The sequence below is a fragment of the Choristoneura fumiferana genome, chromosome Z, assembly GCF_025370935.1.
Source record: "Choristoneura fumiferana chromosome Z, NRCan_CFum_1, whole genome shotgun sequence".
NCBI classification, from domain to species: Eukaryota; Metazoa; Arthropoda; class Insecta; order Lepidoptera; family Tortricidae; genus Choristoneura; species Choristoneura fumiferana.
In genome coordinates, this window is record NC_133472.1 from 1833339 (window position 1) to 1846907 (window position 13569).

The window sequence follows — 13569 nt, forward strand, 5'->3', positions numbered from 1 at the left end:
TAAAAACCTTAATCTTGAAATGAGAACATTTGGAATTGAGTCAGCTTTATTTAGTGTTAACTAACACCACATAAAAAATATTGTATAATGTAATTTATTTTCTGTTATGTATTTTTCCAAAATAGATAGAAAAAACTACTTTCTCTATCTTTGTATTTATTGAAAAACAAGTCAGAAAATTTTGAGTATGGCAACCTTTTGATGGCACCTTGTTCTTAAGCCCAAGCATTCGAAAAAAAAAGCAAAATGTGATCTCAAAATTCGCGTCTCCAATTTGGAAAAGCCTGACCTAATTCCAAGCCATAGATATGATAACAATTGGGCTCTACGGTGCGGGAGGGCGCCCGGTTCAGTGACACTCAGTTAGCCGCTGACTGTAGTGGCGTTCAGTCGCGTTTGTGCAGTGCGTGCAATTGACAGTGACAGAAGTGTGTGTTTGTTGTGGTTGGATTGGATTTGCGATTTCCGAGGTGAGTTGCTTTTTAAATTCCGAATTTCGCGCGCTTTCTGTTTTTTTTAAAAGGTTTTGCGTGTTCAGTGTCTGAGGTTTTTAGGAATCGAAATTAATTTAATAATAGGGAATTGATTGACAAGTACGCAAGGGTCGTTTATTAGATAAATTTAGTTTGACGGTATAATAAAAGTGAAATGAACGTAGATTATAAATGGTTTTAATAAACTTATGAACATTAGCCAATGCAAACTTAAAGACAGTGAATTGTATAGGTATAATAATGTACCTAAAATATTCGTTGTTAACAATTAAACTAGGTAATTGCTTTAAAATTGGTATCTGTTCAGTTATCAAATTGCACGGTAAAATGATATTAAAATAGATAAGTAATTTTTCAGAAATCACATTTTTTTATAAGTTAGTTTGCATGTCTCTAGTTATTTTTTTTTAAAACTTGAGTGCCTTTTTTAAACTCTCTAAACCCCTTGCAAGACCGAATCCACCAAGCATCTCCTTTGTATATATCCCATTTACATACAATAACTTTAAATACATACGTACAAAAGAAAAATGTGACTCACAATCTAGGACCTTGAAAAATGCGTTCTGTTAGTTACAACGTTTTGCCGCGTGAGTAACGTACGAACGCAATTTTGTCTATAATAAACTTATGGCCTTGCGCAATACTGCGCAGTAGCGACCGAAAATTGTAATCTTTCACAAAAAAAATTAAGAACATAGACTATTGTCCATAAATAATTTGTTTGTTAGTAAATACTGTATTTAGGATCTTATTTTTTTATTGTTTAGTTGAATTCATTTACAAATCTATAATTAATATACCTATAGTAAAATAATCCATTGAACTGTAAAAAAACCTTTTTCTGAAGTCGGTAAAAACTAAAATATAATTTGGATGAATTTTATTTCTGTTGAATAATCAAATGAAAAAACTTCATAAACCTCGTTCGTTTTTTGCACAAAAGCACGGTGAGAATACCTACCTATTTACCTCAAATTTGTACTGATTTTTCAAAAACCGGCAACGCGCCTGTATCCATTATTACGGGTGTCCACGGGCGGCACTGATGGCTGTCCATTAGCTAACTCGCCTGCTTGTTTGCCCTTTAAGAAAGAAAGAGAGAAAGACAACATCTACGTACCAAAACAAAGCACACCCATCTTTCAAAATCTTGACCATAGTGGTCACGTTCTTTTTTTTGGCAAAAGGGAAGCAGGCCTTACAATCTAAACCTGTAAAAGAATAATGTGCTACCTGTAGTTGGGGAGTCGAAATTTGACCGTCATATTATTGCGAATCATAGAAGGCATTTTCAGAATTTGCTACGGGAAAAGGAGCACTTTATTTCAGTTTTGCGCAGAGGCACAGCCTTGGGCAAGGGCTAGTCTGTTGCCGTAACAACTCCGTTCCCACCGTATACCATGTGTTCTTGTGACGTCAGTGACAAGGATGGCAAAGGTCACTATCTGCGAGGCGTTGCTTCCGAAGTCTAGTGGAAATGCCCCCCTGTTGCTACTGCAGCTAGAGATATGAAGGAAGGAATTTCCCAGAATACCGCAGGGGTAGAACCAGCCGTCATAGCCAAGTAAATTAGCTCGTTGAAGACGCAATGGACAGGCCATATAGCACGGAGAACAGATGGTCGTTGGGGCCGATAAGTTTTCGAACTTCGAGTTTTTCTACTACGCCACTACCGCACGCTTCCAACGGAAGCAATTGGAGTCATATGTGGGGAGGCCTAAGGCCAACAGTGGACGTCCTACGGCTCATATAGCTTAGCACAGAATCAGGCTACAGTTGCTCTGAAGTGGCAATATTTGCGTAAAATTCTGTGAGGTGGTTTACGAAGTAACGTCAGAGAAAAACATATGTGTAGTGTTATCACCGTCCATAGTCTGCTGGCTTATCTACAAGCACAATATTACGCCTTACCTTTCTAACAAGTATTTTATAATAAAATTACATAATCACAATAACAGTCCAACACGTAAAAATAAAAAAAATATGCAGGTTATGTACGGGCAATAAGGGATAAAGATTTTGTTCAATGCCCTGGATAAATAATGGCACGGAAAAGGAAATTATGATATGTTTACAAGACAAATAAAGTTTCGTAACTTAGTCCATAGTTTGTTCAGTAACAGTAATGCTAAAGCTAATTGATATTATTAAAATTAAACATCATTTTCCCATTACAATATAGCTCCATTTTTCAAAATGATAAGGAAACAGCATAAGATAGATAGATATGTTAAATAAGCTATGCTAACTGCTGATCTATGACATCAGTTTACTAGGATTGAGGAGAATTTTCGCTTGAATAATTTATTATATTTTTTTAGAGTTTTTTTGTTACACGTTGTATTCTTTGTTCTTATTGGCAGAATGTTTACTCAACAAAATCTAAGAATATTTAAGAATAAATGAGTTCATTCTTTAGTACGCTATTCGAGGTTTAATTAAACCCACACGTTTTCTTATTTTTTAACAAACCTCATGCCTCTTTTAGCGATAGCGAAATTATAAGCTATTTCTTACATTTTAGTACAAGTGATTCTTTTCATCACATACCTTTACCGACTGTGTTCAAACCTTTCGAAACTCTCACACTTTGTTTGTGGACATTCCTGGAAATCTATTGTATCTAGGTCTTTGGAAATAATCTGTGAGTTTAAAAATTCTAGGAATATCCGAACCCGCGGCAGGTGAGAAAATTTACAAGACGCCATTTTCTATTCTATAATTATGCGGGTGACAAAGAACATAATCTTCCATGTATCTATGTATAAAACAAAGTCGTGATAGTTACATCATTTATAACTCAAGAACGGCTGGACCAATTTTTATGATTTTTGTGTTCTATTATAGGATAGTTAGTACATAGTGTGCGGTATAGTTAGATAGCTCTTTTTAAATTGTGAGTTTGCTAGGACGATTTCTCGATTCAGTGATCTATTTGCGAAATATTCAACTTTAAAGTGCAAATTTTCATTAAAATCGAGCGTCACCCCTCTAAAATCTAAACTGTTGGGTGGAAATTTTTTAAACAATTCAGGACGGGAGTAAGTACATTAAGGTTACACGGAAAATTGTAACGGCTTAGACTGTAGTTTAAGAGTAAATAGCAGACTAACATATAAAACACTAAACTTGTAAGATTTCCGTACACAATACGAAATCCTTAGAAAAATATTACTTGATTTTTTCGCAATGGCTATAGAACCCTATCTTTGGCGTGTCCGACACGCTCTTGACCGTTTTTTTATAAATTATATGTATGTTAGTCTTTAAGTTATTTATTGTGTGGGCCGTGTTGCCTGAAATAAATGGTTTAAGGCCCCGCCCCCCATGATGGCCATTGTGTCCTGCAGGGCTACTACGAAATTTGAAAATCGAAGTTCGTGTCGTTCCACCCCTCTGACACTTATACTATTATAGGACTTTTTTTTTTTTTTATTTTTTTATTTGACTGGATGGCAAACGAGCAAATGGGTCTCCTGATGGTAAGAGATCACCACCGCCCACAAACATCTGCAACACCAGGGGTATTGCAGATGCGTTGCCAACCTAGAGGCCTAAGATGGGATACCTCAAGTGCCAGTAATTTCACCGGCTGTCTTACTCTCCACGCTGAAACACAACAGTGCAAGCACTGCTGCTTCACGGCAGGATTAGCGAGCAAGATGGTTGTAGCAATCCGGGCGGACCTTGCACAAGGTCCTACCACCTGCAAAGTGCTAGTGCGAGGGACGGTACAACACGAACTTCGATTTTCGAATTTCGGAGTACGCCCCCTGCCCTCGGCTCGATCCATCAAGATTCTACCTGCAGCCTTTCGCAGATCGCCACTCCACCTGGCCGGAGGGGGCCTGGACTACGGTCTCCACTTCACCGATCAGTTCTTCGGCAGATATATTCGTAACCAGCTCACTGCCGGTTGAACTGGTTAATCCTCTAAGCTATGTAGACGACATTATTTCTGTGTCTGATCGTATTCAGAGAAACACCAACATAGCTCGTTCCAAAAATCGCTGAGCGACCTTGAAGAAACATTAGACATTTTATTTTGATCAACTTCCAGTAGTCAGATTGACTTGAAATTTGGCATACTTATGTAAATTGCGTGACAATACAATAATCTAGTAGTGACTTCCTGGTAGTCCAGTCAGGATCGTCTCCGCAGGACGGAACTCTTCAACGGTTAATAGCACCGACTTGAAATTTGGTATGCAAATGTAGTTTAGGTGACAATGCAAGTGCAGTCAACAAAAAGTACAGTCAGCAAAAAGCTTATGTTAAAAATTTTTTTTTAATGTTAACCTAATTCTTCTTATGATTGGTTCTGTGGTAAATATATTTCTTGTGTGTAAACTGTCTACACATACACATGCAGTTAATCCACTTAGAAGATTGCGTAGTCGTGGTTCTACACACAAACATCGGCAGTGTTTCACCCTCTAAACGTTTCGTACCGTACCGTATCGTTCGTATCGTACCGTCCCTCTCGCTCTCGTATTAAATAGTATAAGTGTCAGAGGGACAGAACGACACGAACTTCGATTTTCGAATTTCGTAGTCGCCCCGCTCCCCCTGGGTGCATAACGAGCAATATAAAATATTTGCTATGTTTTTTAAATCTGAGTAACGGTCATTTTAACCCCCGACGTAAAAAGAGTTTTATAAGTTTGACCGCTATGTGTGTGTCTGTCTGTGGCACCGTAGCTCCTAAACGCGTGAACCGATTTGAATGCGGTTTTTTATTTGAAAGCAGGTTTTTCGACATGTATCAAAATCGGTTCAGCCGTTTCTGAGATATTGAATTTTTGAAGTGACAATGTCAGGAGTTTCTAACTTTTTGTTGGTCAAGTTATCGATCAAATTTTTGCTCAGAAGTTTAAAAACTCGACTTTACATAAATACGTTCATAATCTTTTAATCCTTTTATCACAAATGCAAAAGTTTGTGAGTGAGCGAGTATGTTCGTCACGCTGAACCGGCTGGACGGATTTGGATGGCTATATAGATAGCTGGACATCTGGAATAAAACATAGGCTTCTTTTTATTCCGATATTCCCACGGGATACGGATAAAATCTCGACACAACAACCGCTGGGCTTAGAGTCATGAAATTTGACATGATTGTTTTTAATGAAACGTCAATGAAAGCTACGATTTTTTTCCCGAGAAATCCCGAATTATCAATTCAGCTGCTGGATCTTATGATTTACGTGTGCGACGCCACGGGTAAACACTAGTTTTTATAATAAAAATATGTGCTTGGGCCAATCAGGAACCACTGGCATTCAAACGATCACAAAGTTACTTGACTCTTTGCGTGCACGCCTTTATGATTAATTCGGTAGTACCTACTCGTATTCACGATACCCTGCTTGCGCACGCGCAGTTATCCGCCCTAAGCTCATGCGCACAACGCCTAGTTTTGTTTGAGGACAGCTGGCTTTCGATCTGTTAGAAATAGTAATGTTTTTAAATGATCACACGGCATGCTGTTCATTTAACTTTCACTAGTTAATTGTATTACAGTAAAATCAGTTTGGACTTGGTCGGCCATTTTGTTTTATTAATGCAAGGATTTTGTTAATTATACAGGGTGATTCGGGAGAGAGCGGGACCAACCCTACTAGAATTAGTAAAGGCTACTATATCGTATAGGTAGTGCCACCAGAGTTGAGGTCAAGCTCACAAGAAGTGTCAGGAATATTTTAACTAGCAAAATTTCGTCGTATAATTAGTCATATGAACGTTTATAGAACGCGATTTGGGCCCGTTTTACTCTACGTTTCAGTCATATAAGTCATTTAACTGCAACCGCCAGTTTTGACATTTACTCATTCATTCTCCTTTTATAATAAATAAATAAATAATAATACTTTATTTCAGACCAACAAAAGTCCATATTTTTTTTGTATTATTCTTCATTATTATTATTAAATTAAATTAAATTATTTTACTTAGTGGCTATAGGTGGCTAAAATAGTGTGGACTCTGGTCCAGTGCAAACAGATGAAGATTTTATGCGATTAGTTCTTCATGTAGTTCTGTGTCATTTCATTCCAACTCTCGGGCACTACCTTTACCAGTAGGTACTAATGAGATATTTTTTTTTAACGTTGGAAACAAAGAATGTTAAATTATTTACTAAGGGCAGGATCACTGTAATTATAGGCGTGTGAGTTTTAATTATGATTGTGTATGTGCCATCGTGACCATTACTATACCGTGTGTGGCCTATAACAGGGGCAAATAGTTTAAACGTAGATCATACTTGTCAAACTGACATTACTTTAGCGACTTTCAAAAATAATTCGTTTTTTTAATTTTTATTACCTACACTTTAAAGTTTATGCGAAGAAGCAATGTAAAGCAAAATGCTTGATGTTTGTAGCGTGACAGGCGACATCAGTAAAGTTGGGTTCTAGGACGATTAAGTTTGTTAGTAAAAAAACAAAAGTTAAGTTTTGATTTTAATTAAGTGGGACCATGATGATCTAATTACCGGTGACCTATAGAGCCTCTATTTTTTATATTATCCCCGGTTCTGGGCCACACATTGTATACTACGAGTTAGTAAAGGTTTAAAAATTATCTACTTTATCTATTTTTTCCCCCGTGTGGTGTCGGGTTAGAATAACACCTCTCCATTTCTTCCATGGATGTCGTAAGAGGCGACTGAGGACATAGGTTATGGTACACCGTAGGCGACAGGCTAGCAACCTGTCACTATTGTACCATTTTTGTCAAACTTAAGACCTAAAATTGCTAAAACTGGCTCCGAAGCGGTAACGTTTCGTGTGCTCTGCCTACCCCATTTGGGAATACAGGCGTGATTTTTATGTATGTATGTATATATTTTTTTACAGCCTTTTTTCGCCCAAAGACCTCTGCTCCTTCATTGTCAAAACCTCAAGATCTTCAAAATCAAAAAAATCAAAAATCAAAATGTCTTTATTGCGGTTATGGGTTCAAATTTATCCTTGAGTTAAGTCTAGCTTAGCAGCTGCTTGCACTGTTGTGTTACGGCGTGGAGAGTAAGACAGCCGGTGATATTACTGGCACTTGAGGTATCCCATCTTAGGCCTCTAGGTTGGCAACGCATCTGCAATACGCCTGGTGTTGCAGATGTTTATGGGCGGTGGTGACCTCTTACCATCAGGAGACCCACATGCTCGTTTGCCATCCAGTCGAATACCTAAACACGACTCTTGATTCTAACAATAAATTACACTTAATGTCAAATACGTTAAGCCTTTTTAGAATGAGGAAGGAAGGAGCTCATCCCATCCCAGCCTATATACGTCCCACTGCTGGGCACAGGCCTCCTCTCAGAACAAAAGGGCTAGAATGGGAAGGAGCTACATATTATTATATATAAACATACTGACAAACTTTCGCACTTATACCTAGCTTTTGCCCGCGACTTCGTCCGCGTGGTATTCGGTTATCTCACGGTTTCCTCGGGAACTGTGCATTTTTCCGGGATAAAAAGTAGCCTATGCCCCTCTCTGGCCCATAAACTATCTCTATGCCAAAAATCGAGCTGTGGAGCTGTGGTGGCCTAGTGGTTTGACCTATCGCCTCTCACGCAGATCTGGTCGTGGGTTCAAACTCCGGCTCGCACCTCTGAGTTTTTCGAAATTCACGTGCGGAATCACATTTGAAATTTACCACGAGCTGTGCGGTGAAGGAAAACATCGTGAGGAAACCTGCACAAACCTGCGCAGCAATTCAATGGTGCGTGTGAAGTTCCCAATCCGCACTGGGCCCGCGTGGGAACTACGGCCCAAGCCCTCTTGTTCTGAGAGGAGGCCTGTGCCCAGCAGTGGGACGTATATAGGCTGGGATGATGATGATGATGCCAAAAATCACGTCGATCCATCGCCCCGTTTCGACGTGAAAGACGGACAAACATACAAACACAAATTCACATTTATAATATTAAGTATGGATATTAGTAGGATTAAAGGAGCACGTTGTTCATTATGCACGTTCGCTGTATTGACGTCGCAATTTTAAATTGTTAAGTCAGTGGCTGCGCACGCGTCTCACACACACATCGGCAATTCGCAGTGCATGGACCAGTGAAAGTACATCGTCATTGATTACTATCGCGTCTAGGTTTATTTCTTTTTAGAGTTTCTCCCGAACTGTGGAGTAATTAATTCGATAATTTTTTGCTTTAGAAACTTTTAGGCTTTTATTATCATTATTATATATAATACCTACTAGCTTTTTAGGAATTCGGTTAACGCGCGAACAAACACACAAACATACAAACACACACTTTCGCATTTATAATATTCGGATAGGTATTTAAATAAATGTAAACAAACTTTAGCTGCCAGATTTGGTACATTCAAGGTTTTTAAACATTTTACTTATCTATCACTGTAATACGAACTAGACTAGTGTATTTCAATACAGTAATGTAAATGTGTAGATAGTTTAATGGTGGAATTTCATTAAGACACCATTTGACATTGTTTTGTTTACATTTAGTTAAATACCTATCCAAACCAAGTATAGGAGGAGATGGCGGGACGACCTGGACCGATTCCAGTCAGATTGGCAAGAGCTGGCCAAGAGTAGAGACGAGTGGAATAAGAAAGGGGCGGCTTTGCCCAGCAGTGGGACACTTTATAAGCTATATCGAAAATACAAACTGAGACATGGATGCACAGAAAAACCAGAAAAAGAGACCAGCACTGGGAATCGAACTCAGGTCCTCAGCATTCCGTGCTGTGTGCTATAACCCCGACACCACTGCTGGACAGGAATCTAGACACGAATTTTTCCTATGCATACATATCTCAGGCTGCTTATTTCTACTTTGCTACTTAAGCGACGTCATTTTTGTCCAGCAGTGGTGTAGGGGTTATAGCACACAGCACGGAATGCTGAGGACCTGGGTTCGATTCCCAGTCCTGGTCTCTTTTTCTGGTTTTTCTGTGCATCCATGTCTCAGTTTGTATTTTCGATATGGTTTCACGGGATACCCGTAAAAGTAACAACTTTGGAGTTGAAATAAAAAATACAAAAAGACTCCAAAAAACCAATCAATACACTATAAGCTAGTTAAAAAAAAGGTGTAGGGGCGTCGAGTTTTGAATGTATTGTTTTGAAAAGAAGAAGTTTGAGAGTTCATCTTCAGAGCAACAACCGTTCAAAACGCTGCCAGATATCAAACAAAGTAACTCCTGATTCAATTACTCATACTAGAATGGGATGGAAGAATCAGTCCTTTCTATTATGTTGACGTTAGCAAACAAGTATGAAATAATCGGAAGTTCCAAACTCAATAACATCGCGCGATATGCTTAAGCAAACTTCTTAAAAGGCGCGACTGCGTCGCCACTTCTTATTGGCTAGAATACGGGGGCACGGCACCGCTCCGCCAAGTCGAAGGAAAAACTGCCGTACCACTATTTCAGCTTATTTTCACATGTCAGTCCTTCAGGCCCTGAGGGCCTAGGTACTCCGAAATTCAAAACCCGAAGTTCATATCGTGCCGTCCCTCTCATTCTAGTATTAAATAGTACAAGTGTCAGAGAGACGGTACGACATGAACTTCGATTTTCGAATTTCGTAGAATTTGATTTGATGACAGCTTAATTCGTTTAGAAATTATAGGGTTGTGAAGTAACGCTCTGATACTGATTACGAATGTTGAAAAGTGAACAAGTACTTCGACAATACCTAGAGACTGTTTAATCATCCTAGCTTAAATACGTGTCTGTATCGTTGTCCAGCGGTGGTGTAGCGGTATAGCACACGGCACGGAATGCCGAGGACCTGGGTTCGGTTCCCAGCGCTGGTCTTATTTTTGTGTTTTTTTTTCTGTGCATCTATATTTAATTTTGTATTTTCGACTTAAAATTGTCTTAGCATTAGCTTTAACTAGCTCAGTCGAATACAGGACGAAAGCGTGATATTAACGTCCACTTGCAGGCTTTTTAATCTAGGTTTAATTGGGCTTGAGTCCTGTCAGATCCATACAAGAACTGTCAAAAAAGTTAACAGTTCGAAAAAACCGCTTTAGTTGTACGCAAAAACTCAATATTTGCATCATACACCATTACGTCAGTACTTAAAAAAAAAACACGTAATTATGTCAAAATCAGGGATCGGGCGGATTTAGCGTCATTATTCGCAATATTGTGGACATGACTTCAAAATTGACTAATAGGTTAGTAATGAAATAATGGAACAGAAAATAAATTAAAATTAGACAAATTTAAAAATATTAATAAAAGTAAAACAAACTTAACTAAACTATACGTTAGTCAATTCATTATTTTCTTGAAATTACAATTGAATTTCTGGACTGCAGATAAGAATTTACATTTTTTTTTCAGAATAAGAATAGCTACATTGTAAAATTAAGTATTATATAGTGGCATTTGTTATCGTTGGAATAGGGATAAACTATGACCATAGAAATTTGGAAAAATATTGTTAATCTCCATTATAAGAAATCTTTGTGATATATATTTACTTACAAGAAATCAAAATGAAATCTCGGGTAAGAAATTGATTATTTAAGTAATTAATTTTGGAGTCATGTCTACATTATTGCTAACAGTAACGATAATTCATCCGACCCCTGGTCAAAATCGAAACATGTGAGTGAATTTTCAAAGTTAAATTTTATTGATTTCAGGTGCGATTTTTTTCAAAGTAGGTTTGTGTAGGTATTTGTGTTTATATGTTTATTTTCAGCTACGCCTGCCATGCGATGGTTATTTTACAGGATGAAATGTAATTAGTTCAGATTAATTAATTACTGTTTTCAAATGACACTTAATGACGGTCAAATTTGAAAAGGACAAATGCTGTCAAATTGTTTATATAAATAAATAAAATAAATTGCCAATAGTATTTGTTTTACCTACATATTAAAAAAAGTATAGTCAAAGAGTTTGGGTTAATAGTAAAATTTGATTATTTTATAAAATAAAATCTGAACTAATTACCATTTCTCCCTATCAGTAAATATTTATATTTAGCTGCCAAGCGAATTTTACGTTTCTTATTCTTAACAGGGAATTTGTCAACAGTACCTTGCTTGGTATTTGTAAACAGGAAGTGTCTATTTTAAGTTTTAAAAAGCAGCGAAAAATCTAAATAATTAGGTTCTTCGTAAAATAAACATTGCCGTTCCATTTTATTTTAAAAAGAGGTAAGTCACCTATTTTTGGCTTAAGGATACTACATCCATGGCCAGAAATAATTAAAAAGAAGTCGCCCGCCAATTTTAGACAATGCTGCCAACCGTTAAAGAACCAAACCGAACGCATTAAAAAAATTCACCGTGTTCAGTTTCGAGGCACTTTCGACTACCATTCATTTCGACGAAAGGAAAAGTCAGTGGTTCGACGATTTACGAGTGGCGGTGTGAAACTTTAATTTTTAACTTTGAATATAAAACGCTGTTTAATATTGATGTATACATGCAGTGGTAACTACTTTGATTTGGTTATATTGGGCTCGTTGATTAATGGAGTAAATATTTAATAAGCAGACGTAAGATAACCTGTAACTATAGACAGGTACCGAAGTCTTAGTTGATGTTTTTTTTTAAATAGCTTCGGTGTCCCACTGTTGAATGGGCAAAGGCCTCCTTTTCCTTCCACTCGTTACTACGAAACTCGAAAATCGAAGTTCGTGTCCTTCCGTCCCTCTGAGACTTATATTATTTAATACGCGAGTGAGAGGGATGATGCGATACGAACTTCGATTTTCGGATTTCGGAGTAGGCCCTCTGGTTTCGGCAAAATTTTGCCAGTCAGGCTGGAATCGCTCCGAATAGTCCTGCCACCTCCTTTTAGGCCTACCTGTTGGTTCTAGTTTTATTTATTATTAAATAAACACCTACATACATAAATCTTGGATCAAGGTCTTGGATACATTGTTATTAAAAAAAAAACGACTGTGATTGCGATAAAAAGAAGTCTTAGAATGTATTTAAAATATGGTGACTTAATATTACAAACTTGTTCGTACTTTTTGACAGTTAAAACCGGACAAATGAAAAAAAGGCCAAGTGCGAGGCGGACTCGCGTGCTGAGGTTCCGAGCCTGAGATATGGAGCCCTAAAAATAGCTTGAGTTTCAAAATAAGAACTAAACCTAAAAGAAAAGGATTACATTCATTGAAATGTTACACTAAACACGATTTAAACCATTCAGGTAAATATGATTTGAATGTCTAAAATTCACGTGTAATTTATAGGTAAGCAGCCCTGAACAATTGAATCAAAATTTATTAATAACACATTGGGCACTAAAAAACACCCAAAATAAAAAGAATAAATGCGGTCAGGCCTAAATCCGACCTATGAGCGTCAAGGTCCGCGAATTTTTCTCCAATCCTTGCGCTTGCCTTGACACACATTGCCGCGCGATGCGCGCTTGAAAAATACCCAACACAGATAAGCTAATGTGCTGATATTAAAAATAAATCGTGCGATTTTTGGCCAGTATTAATAATTAATGGTTGGTACACTGCGACAGAATTCAATTTTGTTTTTTGTGGGGATTTTTACTCTGTTTTAGTAGCGCTTTAATACTTAAAAGTTCAATGATAAATCAATTAAGTGTTTATATATTTAGCCGTACTTAAATACGAAAATATCCCAATTTTTATTCTGTAGGTATTTTTCTAAATTTATTATTTGCGCTGGTTTGTTGGGAGAAGTTTGTGAATTTAGAACATAAAAATACGTATGTAGGTATTTATAACCATTCGCATAATAATTTAAGTGACATAAATAAATAGATGCCAAGGCTTAGTACGAGTGGCTGAAAGCATACAAGACATTTGCTCAGCTTTCACGGCAACAGGATTAAATAAAACATTTCTCGCTACACGGTAGCAAAGGATTCTATTGAAATCTATTTAGATCTGAACTTTTCCATGACAGTTGCTTCCTGGCAACTAAACTAAAGCTTTCCAGTATGTATTTAAATTGTTTTGTGCTATTGACAAAGTTGCTATTGTATATTTTTTTGAATGAAAAAAATATCTGTTTATGACTTTGTCTATGTAACGCGAGAACAGACCTTTTCCCCAGACA

The 13569-nt window shown here is 37.4% G+C and overlaps 1 protein-coding gene across 2 annotated transcripts in view; it reads left to right on the forward strand.

Moving 5' to 3' along the window:
• Positions 1-358: 358 nt before the first annotated feature.
• Positions 359-13569, forward strand: part of Eip74EF (Ecdysone-induced protein E74) — a 321891-nt gene continuing 308680 nt past the window's right edge. For both annotated transcript variants that reach the window (XM_074098101.1, XM_074098143.1), the window contains exon 1: positions 359-470. The gene's annotated coding sequence lies outside the window, so the exon portion shown is untranslated. The remainder of the gene's footprint in view (positions 471-13569) is intronic.